We start from the raw sequence: 22,902 nt of genomic DNA, 5'->3' as shown, positions 1-22,902 counted from the left end.
AAGGGTAGTGTTTAACAATGAAGTTTTACAAAATATGTCAGATATGATTGCAACAAACACACAACTTATAACTGAAAACAGTAATTAATTACATTTCCAAAGTAACCTTCCCAAAACTGAATGTATGTGAGATTCAACACATTCTTCCTGTTATGTGACTGGAATTGTTTTGAATTGCCATGAATTGAATTCCACTTCCTGTCATTCCAATTCCAATTCAAATTCAACTTCCTGTGGGGTGGGGCCAATTCAATTCAAATTCCAAAATTCGGAATTGAGCACAAGCCTGTAAAGGCTGCGCTTCCCAAATGCGATCTTTCTTAAAGCAATAGTTCGGAATTTTGGACATAGGACCTCATTTCCAACTTAGTCGGGGTGATATAGGTCGGTGAAGACCATTTTCAGTGAATTTCTGCCCTTCCTTGAGTTGCAGCGTTCATCTCGTGCTAACCTGGTGCCGAGATAACGCAAGTCAACGGTAACATCCAGCCTGCCACTGAAAACACTCCACAGAACACCCGAAACAAATAATTTATAACTTCAGACTATCGATGCACATGCCTGTGTTGATAGAACAATGTTAGAAATAAAACTAACCTTGCATCGCATTGCAATAGCCTACTTTTATTCCCTGTATGGCAGTGGCGGATTGATATTGAGAAACTAGTCCCTCAAAATGTAATAAATCATTGAGTTGCAAGGTTAGTTTTATTTCTGAAATTATTCTATCAACACGGACATGTATATTGATAGTCTGACGTTTTAACTGACTTGTCTCGGGTGTGCGGTGGAGTGAGTAAGACTGTTGTTGATGTCAGACTGATGTTCCCGTAGAAATGCGTTAGCTCAGAACCAGCATTAGCAAAGGGGGACGCTGCAACTGAAGGAAGGGGCTAAACGCGATAAAAACGGTCTCCACCGACCTATATCACCTCGGTAAAGTTGGAAATGAGGTCCTATGTCCAAAATTCCGAACTATTCCTTTGAGGACTTAAGAAGGCTCCAAAGAAGGAATCGCTAAGAAGGAGTGCTAAGGCTGCGTTCAGACTGCCAGCCAAAATCCGATTTTTAGCCCATTCAAATTTGTATCCGATGTTACCTTTGAAGTCTGAACAGTGAGAGGTCACATGAAATCCGATTTTTGCAACAGTTGCAAACCACATCCAGGAGGTAGTTTCATATCGCATTCATATCGGATATGGACAGATGCGTCTCAGTCTGAACAGCTCCCAACACTCAGATCGGATTTGACCGTCCATGACGTGACTTTACGTACGTGACCGCCCACCTATTTCGAGTTGTGGAGCAACGTTAAGGCTATGTCTTTTGACCATGTTATATTAAACGTGACTTAACAATACTCAGTGCTAAATAGAGCATTACACAGTCTCTGCTGTTTCTATGGAAGTTGCAAGAATCCACATTGTTCTATTAAATGCCGTTAAATAATTAAATAGCCTTCCAACAGTTTGAAGCGGAGCTTGCCACTGATTAGTTTCGGTTTCTGTCGCGCAAATGCGCACACGTATGCATGCATTCAATGAACGCTCACCTAGTTGCATTGTTCTATGTTTAATCACACCAAATTAGCAAGTATTTCCTCCTGATGGCAGAAATATTTGTTTTCGTTGCTACAGCAACCTGTCAGATCTGTTACTAATGTGACCCAGTCTGAACAGAGCCATATCCGATTTGGACACTTGCTAAAGGCAGTGTGAACAGTCAGCCCTAAAAATCGGATATGAGAAGGAATCAGAATTGAATCAGATTCGTCTGCAGTCTGAACGCGGCCTAAGATACGGGTGTTTCCCAGACGCGTTCTTAAAGGAGAATTCAGGTGTGATGAGCTGATCTCGACCTGCCCCCTGCACTCAGAAATCTGCCGCTAGTTAGCCGATGCTACCAACAGGTTTTCAATGGGGTTGCCTCGGCATCGGCTTAGACATGCAAATAAATCACTGTTTTACACCATTTATGAGGCTCAAAGTAGCTCCACACTTTATTGGTAGACTTCTGAGGGCCCTGACATTTAAAACTAGATACTGAGAACAGGTGCATTCGACTTCATGTAGCCGTCTTAAAGAGACCCTATGCAACTTTCTGCAGGAGACGATCGCTCCTTGTTTACATCTGGAAGTCTGAGACGAAGAACCACGCTTGCAATTTATATATTTAAATATAGCCTATACATGTATAAATATACACGCTAAAGCTGTCGGGGAAGCTATGCAGAGAAAATGCAAGCATAAAACGAGCGAAAACGAAAAACGAAACCGAAACTGCAGACGAGACTATTTCTGACATTCTGATACGTCTTTCAAACCGGAGTTGTGAATGTCAGAAATAGTCTCGTCTGCAGTCGTCTTAAGACGGCTACATGAAGTCGAATGCACCTATTGACAAATGCCTCCCCACCCCCACTCTGCCTCCTGCATGGCTGTAGGCTGGCTGTTTGTTGTTTACATGTAACTCGTGGAAGAATGCGCAATCATGTTTCATCGCATATGCGCGTTTTAGAATGTTCGAATTCGCCAGCGTGCGTGTAGGCCTAGTTGTGTCAATAGAAAAGAATAGAACAGAATATACTTTATTGATGCCTTGCTCAAAAGTAGGCTACTTCTGCCATAGCCTACCCAGGTCGGGGATCGAACCAGCAAGTCTTGGGCGTAAGGGCTGAAGCTCTAACTGTCCCTTCATGATGTTAATGTGTGTCTCAATGCTGAATCACGAATTCACATAGAAGTTAGCTTAAATTGTAGAAACAATAGGCCTATAGCTGTTTTTCAGCAGACATCGAAACATAGCCTACACATTCGCAAAACGGAGAATATCTTTTTCACTCATCATTTTTAATTAGCCTACTTCTCGAGCCTATGCCTGCTCAGCATTTCTGCTCTCTCTATCTCCCTCCCTCCGAAGTAGCTAGACCCTAGATGCTTCTCCCTAAATTAATGGCTCCTGAATCCTGGCTACTGTGTAATTGAAACCAGACTAGGTTAGGCTCTTTGTTCGGTCCGGTCATTTTCGGCGGCGCGAACATAGCCTAGGCTACCTATTAAATAAATAGAAGTGAATTTGGGGAGTGAATTAGAACTAGCCACCCATTCATTTTAGAGCTTAGATTATCTGCCCAAACCCGAACTGCGGGTTACGGATCTCGAGATCCAACAACACCGGTGTTGGGTCGCCATTTTTCATCCTTCCCCTCCCGTCGGGTCAGGCTCCTAATCACAGAACGCGTATGCCTCCGTTTTAAAATAGCCAACATTTCTAAGTGCTATAGCATACAAAATGTAAAAACGAAATATAAAAAAATGAAATACTATGAAAAAGTTGAAAGTCAAGTTTGCTCAAGGTTTGTTCAAGAACTCCTCCAGAGTTTTTACCTCAAACAACACAAATCAACACAAATAAATGAACAGATAACTCAAACGTGCTGTATGTCATAATGAAACAACCACAGACAACACAGTCTGACAAATGTATGACCAAACGTGCACGAAGCGCCATCTAGCTGTCATTATGTGTAAGTAACAGCCTCCCAGTCTAAGGACTCAGCGGTCTTTTGACCGCCTCGCCGCGCTTTAAGTAGTTCACAACAGCACGGCGCTTCTAGTAGGTTGTCAAAGCGGTCAAATGACCGGGGCGCGGCGCTTCTAGGTATAATGTACATATATTGGAGTTCCAAGTCAAATTTCAACATTTAATTCACTCACTGCTTCAAGCATTTCACATAAATTGTTCATGTCTTCACTGTTTGCACTTGGCGGCCTATAACCACAGCCCACCAAAATTGGCTTAACATGTGGAAGATGAACTTGCAGCCAAAGCACTTCAGTCTCATCAGTCATTAAATCATATCTTGCTCTTGCAGGAATATGGTTCTGAACATAACACATAACACCCCCTCCATATGCATTTCTGTCTTTTCTGAAGATGGAGTATCCCTCTACCATTACAGATTCATCTTGAAAGGACGAATCTAGATGTGTCTCAGATACTGCTAGTATATGCACATTGTCTGCCAATATTTCTGATATTTCTGTGATCTTGTTCCTGATACTACAGATGTAAATGTGCGCCATCTTTAACCCCTTCCTTGGTAGATTAGAGTACTTTAACATTATCTTGGTATAGTGGCTTCTTCATTTCACTTAACACACAATAGGAGCTACATAAACATATAAACCACCCAAACATATAAACATAAACATTCTTTTGATTGGTCATCAGCGTTTTACAGAAGGCAGTGGCTGTGTTCAGAATTGTAAATTATAAATTATCACATACCCTGAAATCATACTATCATTGCAATCCACTTTTCTCTCCATGTTTTATTGTGCCGTGATTAAACTATTTCTTTTAAACTATACGTTCAATATGACTTTACAACTTTTAACTTTCAATCTTAAAGTTAGAGTCATAGAACGCATTTTTTGACCATTACAAATTGATCTTTGAGCCTAAATAATGTCATATGTAAATTTGTGGGGCTGAAAACGCCCCAGGAGCACTGCTAGATCGCCTAATACAAGGTCATAAATAAGCCTTGCAATGAAACAGTTTGTTTTTCCCGCCCACTCAGCAAGTTCATGAATATTCAAATGAGATGCGCGCTGATTGGTCTATTGGCCGATATGTCCTGAAAGTTGATTGGCTCAATCCACCGGTCTGAAGCTAGAGCAAAGTGAAACTACGTTTACTGCTGGTAAATAAAGCCAAGTCTTTGATAAAGCTATCAGCAATGGATTTAAATAAGGAATACAGCCGTACATGTATAAACCGAGTCAGAAGAAGGTTCTGACGAAGATGAAGTGCAGCAGATTCCCCAACAGAATGAATGTGTTAGATTGGTAAGTTTTATCAGTATATTTCTTAGTATAGTAACTCTCCAAAGTTAGCTGTAATAATGCTAGCATTACAACGTCTCTGCCATAGACCACATATCTAGATACTAGCATCGTAAGAGCAGTTTAACAAGAATTATTAATCGAAGGTATGCAAATGAGAGGGGGTGTATCTAAAGGGGGATGGGCGCCTATTACGTGTTATCTGAGCTCTGTTCAGATTGGAGCATTTCAACACGGCTGTTTCTATTTCCCAATTTGCATACGAAAGCAAGCGGGGGACGCGGTAAAGTCTTTGGTGTTGTCCTTTGGACACTGCTCGCAGCCTAAATTCAACAGGAACAAGGTGAATGTGGTTTTGAATTCTAGGACTCCTTTAAACTTCATTGCCACCGGGTACTTTCCAAACAATTTACCGCACAGCCCTGTCTCCCGTCAACTCAACTGTGCGCCATCTTGGATCTTTGGTGTGACCTCCTGTAGGTCTTAAATTTCCATCTTCGTAAAATGTCTTAAAAAGGTCTTAAATTTGACCAACTGAAACCTGCAAGAACCCTGCATAAGCTTGTATCCATCTTCATTCAGTAGGCTATATTCACCAGACGGTACAAATAAAGACGCATAGCCTGCAATTGGAGTAGGCTAATGTGAGCGCTGATTCAATGTGTGCGCGTCTGCTAGGGGTGGGCGATATGGGCAAAAAATAATATCTCGATATTTTTTGTGATTTTGACGATAACGATAATTAGTCGATATCCTTTTACATTTTTTTTTTAAAGTTTGAGTTACTTTACAGCTCATTATTTCTGAATAGCAACATTAGGCTACTATAATAATCAATAACCCAACCTGTGACTTTCTAACCAAATCAACCAATGCATTGTCACTCTGACACATTTGTAATTCTGCCCCCACTTGTGTGTGTGGTAATGATGAAGTCTACATTAGAATAGATGGATAGGGCTAACAAATTCCCAGAGGGAAACTCTGAAGCTGAAATTCTTTTCAAACTTTTACTGTAAAACTAAGCAGAACAACAGAGTACATTTCAGTTATTTCTTTCAATGTTTTGTTAAAGTGCAGTCACGTAGGCTAACATTCCAAGTTACAGAATAGAAACTAATGCGTTAGCTTATGGCTAATGTCTATGAGAAATCCCATAGAGATGCTAACGGTTAGCATAATCGATAAAAGTAGATATTTAGAGCGAACTTCAGTCCATTTACACAGCTTTGGTTACATAGGAAGAGGTCTTTGTTTACAACTGACTATTAAAATACTCATGGCTACTGTTTTCTTTTCATATAACAACTTTACCATGTAGGAAAAAATGCCTGTTTCACTCATCAATGCCACTTGAACAAAGTAGCAGCACATCATAAACATTAGGCGTGCGTGTGACAATGTGCACCGTGTTTGGGGTTTGGGCCTGTGTGTGTGTGTGTGTGTGTGTGTGTGTGTGTGTCCTTACTTGGGGGGTTTGGGCCTGGTTGGAACCCAAGGTGGGGGCCAACTACATCATCCCCGTAGCCCATCTGCTGCCCTGGGTTTCCCACCTTGCAACAAAAAGACAAAGAAACTCACTGTGTACAGGCCAATATGTCACATATTTTACAGTTTTAAATTGAGGAAGTGAATGACTGAGTGATCCACATTGTGAGAGAGAGAGAGAGAGAGAGAGAGAGAGAGAGAGACACTGAGAGAGATGTCCCTAAGAGACCCCCAATGTCAACCCATCCCATAACCATTCATTTTATGTATAGTGCTACCTAGTTAAAAATGAAACTCTGGTTATCTCTGGCTACACGTAAATGCATAAACGGAGTATTCGCAAATCTTCACTTTGCCTGGAGTTTTTTTAAATATTCATTTACAGTAATATGCATTTTCATGTAGATGACAAAACGTAGATATCTTCATTTTAGCAGATACCCGGCTACGTGTGTACGGGGCATTAGAGAGCAAGCAGCTTCAAAATACAATGAAAGCTTGCAACAGCAAAAGTCAAAGGCATTTAGGAAATTAGGTTGGTAGGAAATAGGCCTAAGCCTACATGTAGGCATGTAAATAGTTTCTTTTTTAAATCTTTGTTCTGTTCTATGTATAATAGTGGTGTCAACAATAATCGATTCGCAATGCATCGCGAGGCATACACGATTCAGCATCGATGAGGCAACGTGCCATAATCGATTATGTCATTGTTTATTTTCTGGCCTCGAGTGGACAATAAAGTTGCGAAGTTTCAGTTACTTCCGGGGATATATCCGGAGCATGTTGTTGCAATGACAAGTCTAGCGTTCATTTTATTTAATGACATTTATGTCAAAGATACAGGAGTGATAATACACACATAGCAGCCAAGCTGATGAAGATGAAAGCTGATGAAGATGAAAGTGCAGTAGAATTTTGATCCATCGCAATGCATTGTAGAATCGGATTGAATCGAATCGTTACCTGGTGAATCGTAATTGAATCGAATTGTGAGGGCAGTGCCGATGCACACCCCTAATGTATATACTGTTATATTGAATTTTTATATATACAATTGAAGTCATGTTCTGTAGTGAAAGATAATGTCCTTGCCCTTTTTTTCCCTCTTGAGTTTAGCCCAGCAGACCACTGGCCCTCTGTGTGTGTGTGCATCTGCATGTGTGCGTGCTCATTTAACCAAACACACAGAAAAAGTTACATAGGGACATACAGTACAAAGCTTTGTCATTACGCAGAGAGTAGGCAAAATAACTAGCCACACAAACTGGCAATAGGCCTGCAACTGGTAGCCTGACATGACCAGACTTACACATGTAGATTCTACAGAATATTGATAGAACATGATGTTACCCAGGCTATTATAAGTCATGTTGACACAGCATATAGCACAACAGATCATAGGTCACATAGAGGTGTCACTGACTGTTAATTAAGGGCGCTTTCACACCAACATCTTTTGGTGCGCACCAAACGGTCCATTCGTACCAAAACCTCTTAGTTCGGTTAGTTTTCGTTGGTGTGAAAAAATTAATCGCACTCGGGAGCGCACCAAAACAAGCGAACCGAGACCTCCAAAAAGAGGAGGTCTGTGTCTCATTCCGCCCACTTCTACCCTTCGACCACTTAGTTTTAAGTATATAGTGTGATGAGACGCACGGCCTGAGCCCTTCCTAATGATTAGGGCGGTCACAGCCAATGGTGTGCGTTGCCGTTCTATTTAGTCTGGAGTAGCCTTATGTTGGCAGACGCCGTGATTGGTCTCCATGTGACTTCCTGTTTTGCCCCTCCAGTCGACTTTCTACCGGTATGTACACTCTTCCTCTGTATGCTCGGACTATGGTTAAATTGTTTGTAGTATAGTGACTGATGCTTTGTTACTTGCTGTGGTGGCTTTGCAGCGCTTTCATCTGTTGCTTGGCGGTGTTCGGTCTGGGTTAGTGGTTTTGGTGCTGGTTGTCAATGTCCGTGGATTGTAGAGGCAAACATTCAGCGGAGCTTCGTGAGCTCGCCGCTGACTAAGTGGGAAGCTGTCAACTTCCTGGTATGTATTCCTTGCATGGATTCCTATTGCCCTTGTTTTTAGCATTGTGTTTAGCAATAATGAGGTGTCCTGTATGCCTTTTTAGGTACTTCGGGTCGTATCTGTGTCTCCTGCTGTTTTTGCCATATTCGTTGCTTACACCGAGGCGATATCTGCCCTGACCGGGCCACTACTCTGAAGATAACGGCGAAGACGTCGGCAACCACAGTTCGATACAAATGTTGTCTTGTCCGTGTGTGTTGTAACTTGTCGGTGTCATTACGAATGCATGTCTGTGAGTGGATTTATGTGTACGTGTGTGTGCGCGAGTGTATTTGTGCCCTGGGGAAAACGTGGGTAGCTTCAGGAATCTGGCTTAATGTTTTGCCTTAGCCTTGTATTACCTACATGTTAAACCCCTGGCAGGAGGCCCGTCATAGCTGTGGATAGCCAGTAGGCCATCACGTATGTAACCATTGAAGCCTGATTTATGTCTGTCTGTTGGTTTTCTTTGTTCTTTATTTTCTCTACTTGTATGTTGGTCATTGTCTTGTTCTCTTTTGATTTATGTTTTTGACACTGGTGGGAGGCCTTCTGTAACTGCTGTAGATCGCTAGTGATCCCATTGCAGGCCACCCTTTGTCCTGATATTTTGGTTTTCTTTCTTTTTGTTTCTTTTGATTTGCTGCATGCTGTGCGTTGGATACTAGCACTGGTGGGAGGCCATCTTGAATTTGCTGCGGATCATCAGTGGTCCGCTTAGCCGCCCAATACATCTATCCTTCTGGCATTGTGTCTGCGTGTGGGTCGTGCATGTGTTTGTTGTGCATGTGTTTGTTGTGCATGTGTTTGTGGTACATGTGTTTGTTGTGCATGAGTTCGTGGTGCATGTGTTGGTTGTGCATGTGTTGGCTGTGCGTGTATGGTTGTCTGGTTTTCACCTCTTCTCTGTTCTTAGGTGCTGAGTGCTCCAGGCAGGGAGGCAGTTACATCCTCTAGGGGGAGGTGTCCCCTTTTCCTTTGTGCGTGTGGTTCACGTGTGCCCCTTGAATGGGATTTCTACTTATTTTTGCTATTGTGCTATATCTTGTTTTTTGAGGTGTGTATGTGCAAGCACGAGTGCCTGGCTGGTGTTTTTGGGATCCATCTCCTGGCAATTCGCCCCCTGCTGGTAAGCCTCAGCCCTGATAAACTTGTCTACGCTCCTCTCCCATGGTATGATTGAAACTTGTCTTGTTTGTTGTCTTGTATGTTTGACATTTTTATCCTTGTAATAAAGACAACCTATTATTGGAACTCTGCCTCTGGTGTCTTAGTCAACGAACTTGTGTGCTAAATTCTAATTGTGTATTTATTGGTTGATATCTCCCTGGGTGCAATTCCCAGGGTGGCGTAGTCTGCTACCCCCTACTGGTAATGCCACATTTAGATAACACAAAAAGTCAGTGCACTGAAGGTACCCGGATGACCCCCTAAAAACGGTCAAAAAGTTCAGTGTGGAACGATGGACCCTACTCGTACTAAACGGACGCCATCTTGACTAAAAAGCGGAAGGGGAGGGACCAAAGGACGTCGTGGAGGTTTTTCAAATTTGAAAACAATGGTGGACAATTCAACCGAGCCTGTATCGTCGCAGGTCCGGTTGTCTCTGCTCTCATATTTAAATGTAATGGTGGTAAAACGAGACATTGTACTGTTGTCTAATGCATCACTTACATGTCCCTCACTGACTGAAGCCGACATAATTATTTGGCGAGTTAATTAGCCTAAAAGTTACAGGTTAATGCTACCTAGCTACCTAGCACGTTAAGCCAGCCAGCCACTGGGATGAGCATGTTATACATGTTAACTCTATGGTATTAATGTAAGTAACAGCGGAAACACAAAACGTTTACTGTTGTCTAATGCATTACCCAGATAGCAATTAGTCATTGAATCTACGTTAAATCAACATTACCTCGTCAACACTTGAATCATTGAATCAACATCGCACTGCAACGTTGATTCTACAACATTTTGCACCCTCTATTATCATTGAACCAACGTTGAAAGTGTAACTACAAATCAATGGAATTTCAATGCTGTTTCAATGAAAATTAATATTGAAACAACGTTGAAATTACAGCCCAACTAAAGATCAACGTGATTTCAATGGTATTTCAATTGATATTAAACCACAGTAAACCAGTATTAAGCAGGCAAAATATTGGTAAATTCATATCCTGCTTTATCTACAGCCAGGATAAATTAGGCTAGCCAGAAGCTATATTAGACTACACAAGATTGCACAAATAACCATGGACAACTTCTTATCAGTTTGAAAAGCAAGTGCATTTATTCATCCACTTTTAATTCAGAAATCCACGTGTGCTGTGCTTCACTGCCATCCATTCCGTAGTATCCCTCCATCCATACACCTCCCGGTTGCAGTCATCGTCCACCATCCAGCTGCAGTGAGACGGCAGAAATAGAAGAAAAAAGTGACAAGTGTTAGAGAAATGTGTTCAACTGAAACTGATGGCTACCCTTAAGTGAAACATTTTGACAGCGATAGTAAATATTTTATGTAAATCATACGAATATAATAACTTACTGAAAACGTAGGTAGGCTATGGACAACTTCTTCAGTTTGAAAGGAAAGTGCAATTTATTTATCCACTCTTCACTTAGAAATCCACGTGTGCTGTGCTTCACTGCCATCCATTCATCCATAAACCTCCCGGTTGTCATCCTCCACCATCCAGCTGCAGTGAGAAGGCAGAAATAGAAGGGAAAAAGAGACAGTGTTAGAGAAATGTGTTCAACTAAAACTGATGACTACTTACAAGTGAACCTTAAGAATAATCATAGAATATATATATAGAAGATGGTGTTAGCATAACTCCGTTTTTTAAGTTAGACTCACGGAGTTGCCTAGTTCGCAAACACGTTAGCAGCTAACGTTAACCAGGACATCATCTTCAGCCTAACATTTTGACCGTAACGTAGCAAATATTTTATGTAAATCATACGAATAATAACTTACAGAGAACTTAAGTAGCTGCTAGGCCTAATTAAAAACTAGACTGCCGAGTAATGTTAACATTATGATGATGATCTGTCGTAACAAAGTAGGCTAGCTAGCCTAATATTTAGTTAAACAAGCATGAGTCTGTTTGTAGTAAGTCGTAACGTTACTGTAGCCTACAGTACGATGCAGATGAACTGTGAACATTTGATGTAGCCTAGTACAATTTCACAATGAAACATTAACATTAGATAAATAAATGCTGCTTGCTTACCATTAGGAGCGGCGAACTTGAGAGAGAGAGAGAGAGTTGAACACCGTTGGTCTGACTGAACTGTTGCTCCCAATGATCTCCCGACCCGCAAACAGTTTAAACGTCGTCGCGCGGTCATCTATAAACCCACCACTTTTCAATCACCACGTCAAGATTTCCCAGTCAATCATAAATCCACGACTTTTCAATGTCTTTTCGTGAACGCTATATCGATGCTCTATCGATTATGACAATATGAACTATAAACCAATGTTGTTTCAATGCATCTGTTATCAATGCTCTTGCACTGTCGGGTTTTTGTCAGGATTGTAATGCTGTTTCAATGTCGATTTACCATTGAGATTTCAATCTCAACCAAAATGATGATTTAGATGGAAAATCAACATCATATCAATGTCACCTTGCTATCTGGGTAATTACATGTCATCACTGACTAAAGCCAACAATCATTGGGAGAGTTAACGTAACCTTACATGCTAATGCTACCTAGCACGTCACGTTTGTAACGTTCATTCCGCCTGTCATTTCCTGTAAGTGTGTTATCAAAAGTGTTGATTTTGGGACAGTACTAATCATCGAAAGTGGGCACTACGGCAGTAAGTGGTCAGTGCACATTCGCAGGGCTCGGTCCGCTTGACAAAAGTCGACCTCTGGTGCGGTCCCTCTGGTGAGAACGCGAACTGGGGTCCAAACCATAGAGTAGACTGTAGGTCAAAATAGTGAGTCAAAATTGGCGCCGATTTCTACAGGAAGATAAACATTGAGGAAAAATCAATCAGGCCATTTTTGGTTCGTTTTCTGGTGTGGAAGCGGACCTCACTGGAGTCTATATGCTACATAATAACAATTTCACTGCCTGAAGCGGACCAAATAATCGAACTAGTGGTGTGAAAGCGCCCTAAGCTACCGCAAGTTACTGTATATTATACCACTGCTTGGTCAAATTTCCTATTGTGATGCGCAATTTGGAACGTGCATTATTTTTCTATATACCGCACGGCTATGAAGTAGTTCCCTTCCTTTGGGCTTATTACACTTGAATATTAATTTCGCCAATGTGAATGTAACGGTAAAAACAGCAATGTTGTATCGACAGCTGCATATAAACGAAAATGATAGTAGCAGTGATACAGTGGGTACGGGTTGAGAATGCACCTTCTCCCGCGGGACTCCCGAAGAGATCCCGCAGGCCGTCAAGCCGATTTTTTTCAAGGCTAAGGCAATGTACCCAAACAACCACCAGGTGACAGAAAGTTTCATCCCGCATTTCAACCGCATTTAATGATGAAGACCGCATATCCGTCAATAGTCGACTCCTTAATCTCATTTAATCATTAAAATGAAGGTGATGACTGGCGAAATTATTCAAACGACGTTTCAATAAACCATTGTTGAAATGAATGAAAATGGTTATAGAAAATCGCCTACAGCCTAACGCCGACACAGCTGATTCTTTGATTAATTCTAAGCTGTTTTGATGTAGGGGATGGGTAAACTGGCGCGCTACAAACATGCTACCAATCAAATGCAATATTAGTAGGACTAGCCTACTTAGACACTTTAGTCATAGGCAACGTTGCCATGTTAATTTGGGCTAGAAGTGCTTGCTTGTGGTGGCGCTCCTGTCCGCTGCTTCTCCCGAATTGTGTGGCAAATTTGTCAACAATCAGCTTAAATGTTAAATCATATTTATTTCTCTTTGTCGCCATGGTATTGGGGAAAAACGCGGAGAAACGAGATGGTCAGTCCTCGTATTTATTCTTCGCGTTTCGTTATAAGAAATATATAAGTAATAGTTAAAGTCTTCTTCCGTATTGAACAGATACGGGACGCTCTTTGTTCCGTATTTTAAGGAACTACTCAATGCACACACACTACAATGAAAAACACACAAAGAAAACACTAAACATATAGCCTACAACCTAATGACACTTTAATGCAGCGTTTCTCAAACTATGGGCCGCGAAACGTGGAGACTGCTGCTGGTCCGCGAGACATGGAGTGAAATTAGGTTCGGTGCTTCATCTGATAATTTGCTGCGCAATTGACCAAGCAACCGCGGACCGACAGAAAAAGAAAGCAAACGTTCCTGCTATCGGGAGGAAATACTTGCTAATTTGATGTGTTTAAACATAGAGCCATACAATTAGGTGTGTCTGTTATTATGATAATTTTCGAGCATAACTGCTTGTCCATAGCTCAGTGACAGGTGTTAATAGCCTTGCCATAAGCACTGCTGTGGAATGCAGGTGCTTCTTTTATTATGCGGTTAGAGCATAAGCGCTTACTCATATAGACTATAACTCAGGGACAGGTGCAAAACCACCAACTGGGATGGATCGAAGGGCAAGCAAGCACTGCCACACAACGTGAAGGCCTTTGTGTTGTCAACACTAAACAGAAAGTTTCCTACGATGGGGAGAAGTGGCCGCAAGGACTGCATCGATAAGATCAACGAATGCCTTCGCAAGCCCCGAAACCCCGGCGATACATTTTCTTTCCTTTAATTCAATAAAAAAAAATTATCTGAAGAACTTTTCCGAGGTTGTCTTGTCTACCAAATCCTAAACTTAAATAGCGTTAACATTTTATCTTATGAAAAAACTCTTAGGGGGAACAGTTAGGCAGCCCTTCCTCCATATCGTAGTAGGCCTATAGGCAATTTATTAGAGGGGTCAAAAAAACTCATAAAGTAGGCTATAGGCTAGCCTGCTACTTTTTCCAGACTAAATGTGTCACTTTAAGGCTGGCTTACATTGCACGATTTTGGTCTGTTTTAACAGTCGGCGACTACTTTTCCAAAATCGGGCGGAAATCTTGCCAGTTGTACTAGAATCTCGGCGCGCTCCCGTCATCTAAATCGTTTAGTGTAAGGTGCCAATCTTAGCGGTTTTAAGTCCGTCGGAGTCAGTCTTTTTGTAGTTTTGCCGTTACGACAATATCAAACATGTTTGATATTATCGTAAGTCTTTTCAGTCGTGGCTCATGCAAATAGTGACGTGAACATTAAAAACCAATAGTGACCTCGGTCGACGAACACGAAAACGGAAGGGGCAAAATAGGCGACAGCTGTAGCCTGTATGATTATTTGTTATTTCATTTCTTATAATTTATTAGTCGGCTATTCTACGTGACAGAACAACTCTATATCTGTTAGTGATGGCACACTATCAAACAATGCTGCAGAAACGCGAAAAAATTACTTTGATATGAGTAGCCTATCATGTGAGTTCCTGTTGATGATGACGTATAGCCTAGTGCACGATGGAAATAATTTGAAGGAATCTAGCAGCAGTCTTGTAAATAGTGATCACAGTCTTTGCAAAATCCTAATCTGAGACTGGCCTGTGACTAGTCTGTGACTAAAAACTCAATGAATTGTCTTTAGATGTGAGAGGGTCTGAGACTGTAGTCTTTCAAAAATCTTTTCCAAATCTTTGCAAAGTCTGGCAATGTAAGGTAGGCTTTAGTGATTGGCTCTTTCAAATGCAAATTAGGTGGATGGGCTTTTGAATGGGCCTGCTGCAGGTGAGAGGACAAATCCTAAGAATGTATTGTTTTTACAAAGTGCCATTATCATTGCCATATTCTCTTAAAACATAGGCTATATATTTGATAAAATATAGGCTATATATAATATGATAAAAGCAGAGATTGAGATGTGTTTTTCAAATCCCCCGGGGGGTATTTAGACTCCAGGGTGTTAAGCACTCATTCACAACTGTCCCATCGCTAAATGCTCATGTTGCGTGATCACACAAGTATACCTGTCGTAGTGTGCTTTTAATTAGGCCTAATTATTATCTCCGCCAAGGAGGTTGTTTTCACCGGGGCTCAGTGTGAAAGGAACAGGTCAACCCCGCGATTAGGGGTGTGTGACTGATGACTTATTTGGCAAGGCTATCATTATGCTTACTATGCATGGCTGTAGGCAGCTATGAGGCCACTGAGATCTGGACCTCATCGGTTTCGAGAGCTGGAAATACATGTGTTTGCTAAATATCGGTATATTGTTGTGCATGTTGCATTCGCGACTCGGGGAAGTGAAAGCAGTTCTGTATAGACATTGCAAGTTTTCATAGTGATCATCAGCGCAGCTGTAGCTGATTGTGAAAGCCGATTGGAAATACATAAGTTTAGAGCGAACGTTTCAACTATGTTTGCCATGGTAGACAAAAACACTCAAATAAGACAATAGCCTAAAAAATAACTGTAGTGCGTAATGGACACGGCTCTATATCCTAAATAATTTTCAAGGTTCGCCATTTGGTAATATGACCTATCCTTACTGACAATATTTTTTTGGGCACGAATGAATGGGTTTGCCCTTAGTTTAAATGGAGGCCGGGGAGAGCGCGCGGCAGCTATTGTTATGTATGGAGCTGGCTTAAAGGTAGGGTATGGAATTAGCTTTTTTGGTCATTTTTGTAAAATCACTTGAAATCCTATTCCTAACCCACTTACAGCCACTGAGTTGGAAGCACTGAAATGGAAATTAAACATGTCAATCATCTGCGGAACGGGCAGGGCTCGAAAAACTCCAGCCAATAGTATTCTAAACCCCATACCATCATTTCACAGCTCATTTGTCAATCTAACGGTCTTCCTCTTCCTCCTCCCCCTCCCCCCCGCACGCGCGACCCGTTCGTGCACATAGCACGAAAGCTGTTGACCGCGAGTCAGTGCTGAAACGAAACTAACTAGGCCTGCTACACGTCCCATAATGTTCCCCTCAAGTTGTATGTGTCACTTCATTTCTATACATACAAAGGCAGTGGATACCTACGGAAACTCAATCACCCACGCAATGAATAAGCTATGTAGCAAAAATTACATTTTACCGTGACTCGAAGAGTGTTGTAAACATGAAATCGAAACTTAACCGCTTGGAGCTACAGTGGAATAGGCGAACCAGCGGGCCAGCACTAAACTGGGATATTTCAGAAGATAAACGCCCTGGTAAGAACCAAACCAGATTCTGTTCAAATATACACACCTATGGCTACTGAAAGATGTAAGGTAGCCTATATCACATGTTATTTTGGTGTATGAAAATGCATCATTGTTTTAGAATTTCCGAACGAAAGGGCTGGTAGACTAAGGTGCTTCTACCATAATGTAGGCTATAAAATCATCTACCTTGTCTGATTTGTGGAACTATTACCTACAACCCTTTGGAGGTGAATAAAGAATGTAATTGGGGAAGTTGATGTGGGAGATTGTATGGAGACTAGAGCTCATAGTGCTGTAGACGCCAGGCTGGCATTTCATTTAGCCTGGCTCGCTCTCGCGCATAATTTTCGTTGGTGCATGGAGGGCGGGACTTGAGGTTGTATGTATTCAAAATCTGCCGGCCGTTTTGCGAATTCCGTACCCAACCTTTAACAAAGTTTTGTGCGTTATATAACGCACAAAACTTTGTTAAGCCAGCTCTCTCTCTCTCTCTCTCTAGGAAAATAATGCACTTATCGAAGTGTAAAGTCCCCTCCGCCTGCGGCGTCGGGTCCTTATTACCACTTCGAATGTGCATTATTTTCCTAGAAACGCACGGCGCGTCGTTGATTATCTCTTACGAATCTTGCAGACACAATAAACAATGGATCCGAGACATTTCCCTGTTTGTGTATTCTATTTACAGTATGTAGGCTAATGTATTTGTAGCCTGCACAATGCAAAGCAATACAAGGTAAAACTATGGTGCACACGTGATTAATTAAATCCACATATCCACTACCCTAAAACAGTGAGACTGAAAACTAATTACATTCACATTATTCTTAAAGTGACATCACAAATGTGAAGACATTAAAGACAAGTGTAGCCTAATAATCTATGATGTATTCACATTACTAACTAGAAGCACTCAGAGAGCGCAGACCTCCGCCTGTATTGTTCTTCCTAGGTTGTCATACATTTGAACCTAAACTATTCAGATCGCCACCACGTGGTCATACCATATATATCGCATATCGTGCAAAAAGAGGGGTGGATGATGCCAAAATCTGCATACTGAATGCCATCCATGAACACCTAGAAAGACCAAATTCTTTTGCACGACTCCTATTTGCGGATTTCTCCTCTGCCTTCAATACCATTCAACCTCACATGTTGGCCAAAAAGCTCATAAGTTTCAACTTAGATCATCAATTAATTTTGTGGATCACAGACTTTCTGACCCAAAGAACACAGAAGGTGCTAGTCAACAAGAGGTTCTCTGACACCAGCTACACGTCCACTGGCTCACCCCAGGGTTGTGTCCTCTCACCGCTGTTTTTCATCCTGTACACAGATGATTGTCGAAGTCACCATGCTGATCGTCATCTAGTGAAGTTTGCCGACGACACTGTTCTCCTGTCCCTGTTATCTGGTTCTGTCCAAGATCACGGCCCTGTCCTCAGAGAGTTTGTGGAATGGTATGATAGCTCCTTTTTGGAGTTAAACGTCACAAAGACCAAGGAGATGTTCATTAACTTCAACAGGCATGGAGGATGCAGGACCGCCACTACAATACATGGGTACAGTGTACATTTTAGGACATCCTCAGACTCAGGTGTCAGACTCAGAAAAACAACCGTCATCTTCAGACAAAACTGTCTCAGCGTCAGAAAAAAACTTGTCATCCTCAGACAAAACTATGTCAGCGTCAGAAAAACCTTATCATCCTCAGACAAAACTGTGTCAGAGTCAGACAAAAAAGTCTAGGGTGAAAAGTTGTCAGAGTCAGGTCTCAGAAAAAATGCTGTCGGAAAAAAAGAGTCAGACAAAAAAGTCTCGGGTGAAAAGTTGTCAGAGTCAGGAAAACCTCTGTCAGAGTCAGACAAAAAAGTCTCGGGTGAAAAGTTGTCAGAGTCAGGTCTCAGAAAAAATGCTGTCGGAAAAAAAGAGTCAGACAAAAAAGTCTCGGGTGAAAAGTTGTCAGAGTCAGGTCTCTCGGAAAAAAAGAGTCAGACAAAAAAGTTTCGAGTGAAAAGTTGTCAGAGTCAGGTCTCGGAAAAAAAGAGTCAGACAAAAAAGTCTCGGGTGAAAAGTTGTCAGAGTCAGGTCTCAGAAAAAAACTCTGTTACCATGGATACTCCAAACAAACTCAACTGAAGAATCAACGTCACGTGAACTAGCTTGCAGAAAACAACTTTGTATTAGGCTATATCTAGGTTCTACGCAGTCTATGATTATATCAGAAACAAGCCTGTAGTTTGCTTGCTGTAGCCTAATTTATTAAACGAAAGAGTTGTTTTCTGCCAGCTAGAAATAGTTCACCTGACGTGGTATTCTTCAGCGGAGTTTGTTTGTAGTAGCCTATGCTAACCCAGCTGTTTCTAACTGGTAAAGAAAGCATAGCCTATTTGTGATATAATTCGAAACAGTTGTTTTCTGCAAGTTAGGCTGATTCACTCGTGCAAATCGTATCCAGGATATTTGTTGTTGATGATCTTTGTTAAGTCATGAGGTTGCCATGGATACTAACTCCGCTGAAGAATACCACGTCAGGTGAACTATTTCTAGCTGGCAGAAAACAACTCTTTCGTTTAATAAATTAGGCTACAGCAAGCAAACTACAGGCTTGTTTCTGATATAATCATAGACTGTGTAGAACCTAGATATAGCCTAATACAAAGTTGTTTTCTGCAAGCTAGTTCACGTGACGTGTTGATTCTTCAGTTGAGTTTGTTTGGAGTATCCATGGTAACAGAGTTTTTTTCTGAGACCTGACTCTGACAACTTTTCACCCGAGACTTTTTTGTCTGACTCTTTTTTTCCGACAGCATTTTTTCTGAGACCTGACTCTGACAACTTTTCACCCAAGACTTTTTTGACTGACTCTTTTTTTCCGAGACCTGACTGACAACTTTTCACCCGATACTTTTTTGTCTGACTCTGACAGGTTTTCCTGACTCTGACACAGTTTTGTCTGAGGATGATAAGGTTTTTCTGACGCTGACATAGTTTTGTCTGAGGATGACAAGTTTTTTTCTGACGCTGAGACAGTTTTGTCTGAAGATGACGGTTGTTTTTCTGAGTCTGACACCTGAGTCTGAGGAGGTATCCGCCGTTCATTCCGACATACCAGCACTCCGACATTGACGTCCAATTGTCGTAGTGGAGGCATGTCTCTTTATGGGAAAAAGTCCCACCGCTCCGACATTTTTTTTTTTCATGGTCGCAGTGGCGATTTAACTTTTTTTTTCAAACAACGTGCCATTCCGACATGAGGTCATTAATAGGCTATTAATGTCATAACTATATCCAATTGTGTAAAATATAGATTCAAATTTAGAATGTTATTGTGAAGACTTCTTGATATGGTTATGTGTTGCGTGCGCTACTCGGGGAAGTGAAAGCAGTTATGTAGGCTACATGGCAAGTTCATTATTCGCGGACTAAGTGAAGCTGAAGTAAGTTATTATTTTGCTGTCACTTCGTCTGTTTTATGGCCTAGAAGGTGTATTTGGCATCTGTGGATAGCTCTAGCTCTCCTCTTTTATCTGACATGCAAGCCATATCTTTTTGACCATCGTTTCACGAGTAAATCAAACGAAGTAGCGGTAGCCGAAACTATATGACATTCTTATTTGTTTGTCACTTCGTCTGTTTGTATAACACAAAAAGATCGATGTGTTTGGTATCGATGGAAAGCTCTGTTTCTCCTCTTTCATTTGATATGCGTGTCATGTCTGTGCGATGCCTGGTCCCGGAGTAATTTAAGCGAGAGCAGTGGCTGCATGGGTGAACGCAGAGCAATATAGACTGTAAATATGATATAGGCTACTTTGATTTAAATTCATGATTATATTTTATTTTCATACTTGATCGTACAGACACGTGTCTAGTCTCGTTGGAAAGCCCCGGCTCTGCCCTTTCATGCAATATAGGTCTCATCTCCATGTGACTAATAATCGCGGAGCAATGTAACAGAGAAGAATGGGTGTGTTTTTTGATGCACTTTGCGTCCGTCGGGCTCATAGGGTCCGTTAAATTGACTTGGAAAAAAATAGGATTTGTAAACTGTCGGAATGGGGGTATTAAAATGTGTCGGATTGGCAGCATGTCGAAATAGCAGCATGTCGAAATAGAGGCATGTCGAAATGGAAGCATGTCGTAGTGGTGGCATGTCTGAGTGGCAGCATGTAACCGTCTGAGGATGTCCTAAAATGTACACCGTACATGGGGAACCAGTGGAAGTTGTACATGAGTACAAATACCTGGGCACTGTCATTGATGACAAACTGCGTTTTGACTCCAACACAGAGGTGATCCTTAAAAAATGTCAACAGCGCAAGTATTTTTTGAGAAAGCTATACTCCTTTGCAGGGCTGTACGCTGCGAGCAGCTTGTCGCAAAAACAAGTAAAAATATATTAGTGCGAATGTAAAATATCAAATACTCGCACACGTGCGAGTAGGCCTACTGATTTCAACCCTGTCATTCGCATTTTGCTCCTAAAATGAATCCACACCAAGTGGATCAAAGTATAGTACAATTTTCGCGCATCTGTAGGCCTTTACAAATTTCAGAGTTGACAACTATGCACCTGTCTGGACACTCGCGCATCAACCTTGCACTCTCACACACATGCAAGAAATGTCACTCCAACTCCATTCTCTTTTTCTTCAATGTGTTCGTTATCAGTTGGTGACTAGTAGCAATTACCGGTGAAACGGCAAACCATGATCAAACTGTTGACTATAACAATTACCGTGTTCATTTCAAATGTTATTATTATCACGGTCGAAAGGCTTAACACGGTGTAGAAACCGTGCGTTAATTCCTCCCAGCTTCACCCGAGCCTGCATTTGACATAGGCCTGGTAGACTTCCATGAAACAAAAATGGTATAGCCTACTGATTCTGTTGTCTAAATGATGTAGCCTATTTAACCACGATTCGGTGTAGGCTACATCTGCTTTTAAGGCGGAACATTTTCATCGCAAATGTGCGCTGTATAGCCACTATGCGTCTTTTTAGGGCTACGTTCACATTAAATCATTCCGCTAACGTTATCAGGAGAAAAGGCTACTGTAACGTTTTATTTTGAGTTGTCACTCATTGAATATAACAGATATAGCCTACCAAACTCCAAGACAAGTCATGGCAGAGTAAGTTAAGCACCCAGCCAATTAAACATGACCAAGGAAAAAGTGAAAGGACAACTCACAATGCCATGTCACGGTAGGCTACCTAAATCATAGAAGTTAACATTGCTGGACACTCATCTTTTCTATTACACCGGAGATATTTGTCTTTACCGTTGTTAGTACTTCTTAAAGTGACAGGCACTCAATTAGACCTACACACCACCCCTGTAATATCATTAAAGACAAGTGTAATCAATATGAAGTATTCAAATTACTTTGAATTTTAAGCTATAAGTAATTCTGCAGATCCTATAATGTTATGAATTGTTAACAAAATGTATACAAATTCTGAATTGAAAATATAAAATAGAAACCAGACAAGCCATTTTCTGTGTGTATGGAGGGTTTGAGCAGAGACTAGGATTGCCACTGCTGTGAATGATCTGTATCCTGCTTAAGGCAATAAGGTTTTCAATGAAATTTCATAGTGCTCCTAAATTTTTTTCTGTGCTCCTACATTTTTTCATTTAGGAGCACCTATGCTCCTAGTGAAAAAGCTAAGCGTACAGCCCTGCTCCTTTGGAGTGAACAGGAAGAACCTCACAGTTTTTTACACCTCCTTCATTGAAAGTGTACTGACTTTTTCATCTATATGCTGGTTTCACTCCCTCTCCATCAAAAATAAGAATCACCTCCAGAGCATTGTGCACACATGTTCTAAGATCATTGGCCACCCTCTTCAGTCACTGACATCGCTGCATGATAAGGCTACACTAAGAAAAGCCAACTCTATCTTGGAAGACACTACTCATGTTCTACATGGAGTTTTTGAATGGCTGCCCTCTGGCAGGCGTCTGCGCTGTCCTCTTGCTAGGACTAACAGGAGGAAGGCGACCTTTACCTTTGAGGCTATTCGCCTTTTGAACTCAAATATGCCCCCAGCCCCCTCCTCCCTCTCCTGGGACTAACCCCCCCACCCCCCGGTCTTATGTTGTGTTATGTCTTATATGTCACTATGCCTGCACAGAGAAATTGCCCCTCGGGGATAAATAAAGGTTTTTTAAATTTAATTCAACTGAATACCATGCCATTACACCACTAGGCAAAAAACGTATTCGGCTCCGGAATCCTGACGGTGTTACGGATCACTCCCAAAATTTTATCGTTTCTTTCTTGGGTCAGTTCTGACCT

General features: G+C 41.5%; 2 long non-coding RNA genes across 3 annotated transcripts in view; one reads left to right on the top strand and one right to left on the bottom strand.

The window, feature by feature from the left end:
• The window catches only part of LOC134070134 (uncharacterized), a 50,560-nt gene that overhangs the window by 24,513 nt on the left and 3,145 nt on the right, over nt 1-22,902 (bottom strand). The window contains exon 2 of the long non-coding RNA XR_009936886.1: nt 6,319-6,403. This is a non-coding gene — a long non-coding RNA (uncharacterized LOC134070134). The remainder of the gene's footprint in view (nt 1-6,318; nt 6,404-22,902) is intronic.
• Nucleotides 8,036-9,654, top strand: LOC134070144 (uncharacterized). Of its 2 annotated transcripts, XR_009936888.1 has the most exons (3): nt 8,036-8,142; nt 8,237-8,379; nt 8,465-9,654. It is a non-coding gene; the product is annotated as an uncharacterized LOC134070144 (long non-coding RNA). The 2 variants fall into 2 exon arrangements; XR_009936887.1 differs by lacking the exon at nt 8,036-8,142 and having other exon boundaries at nt 8,146-8,379.

Source organism: Sardina pilchardus, chromosome 22 (assembly GCF_963854185.1).
Source record: "Sardina pilchardus chromosome 22, fSarPil1.1, whole genome shotgun sequence".
Classification (NCBI taxonomy): Eukaryota; Metazoa; Chordata; class Actinopteri; order Clupeiformes; family Clupeidae; genus Sardina; species Sardina pilchardus.
This window is presented reverse-complemented; position numbering and strand designations above follow the sequence as displayed.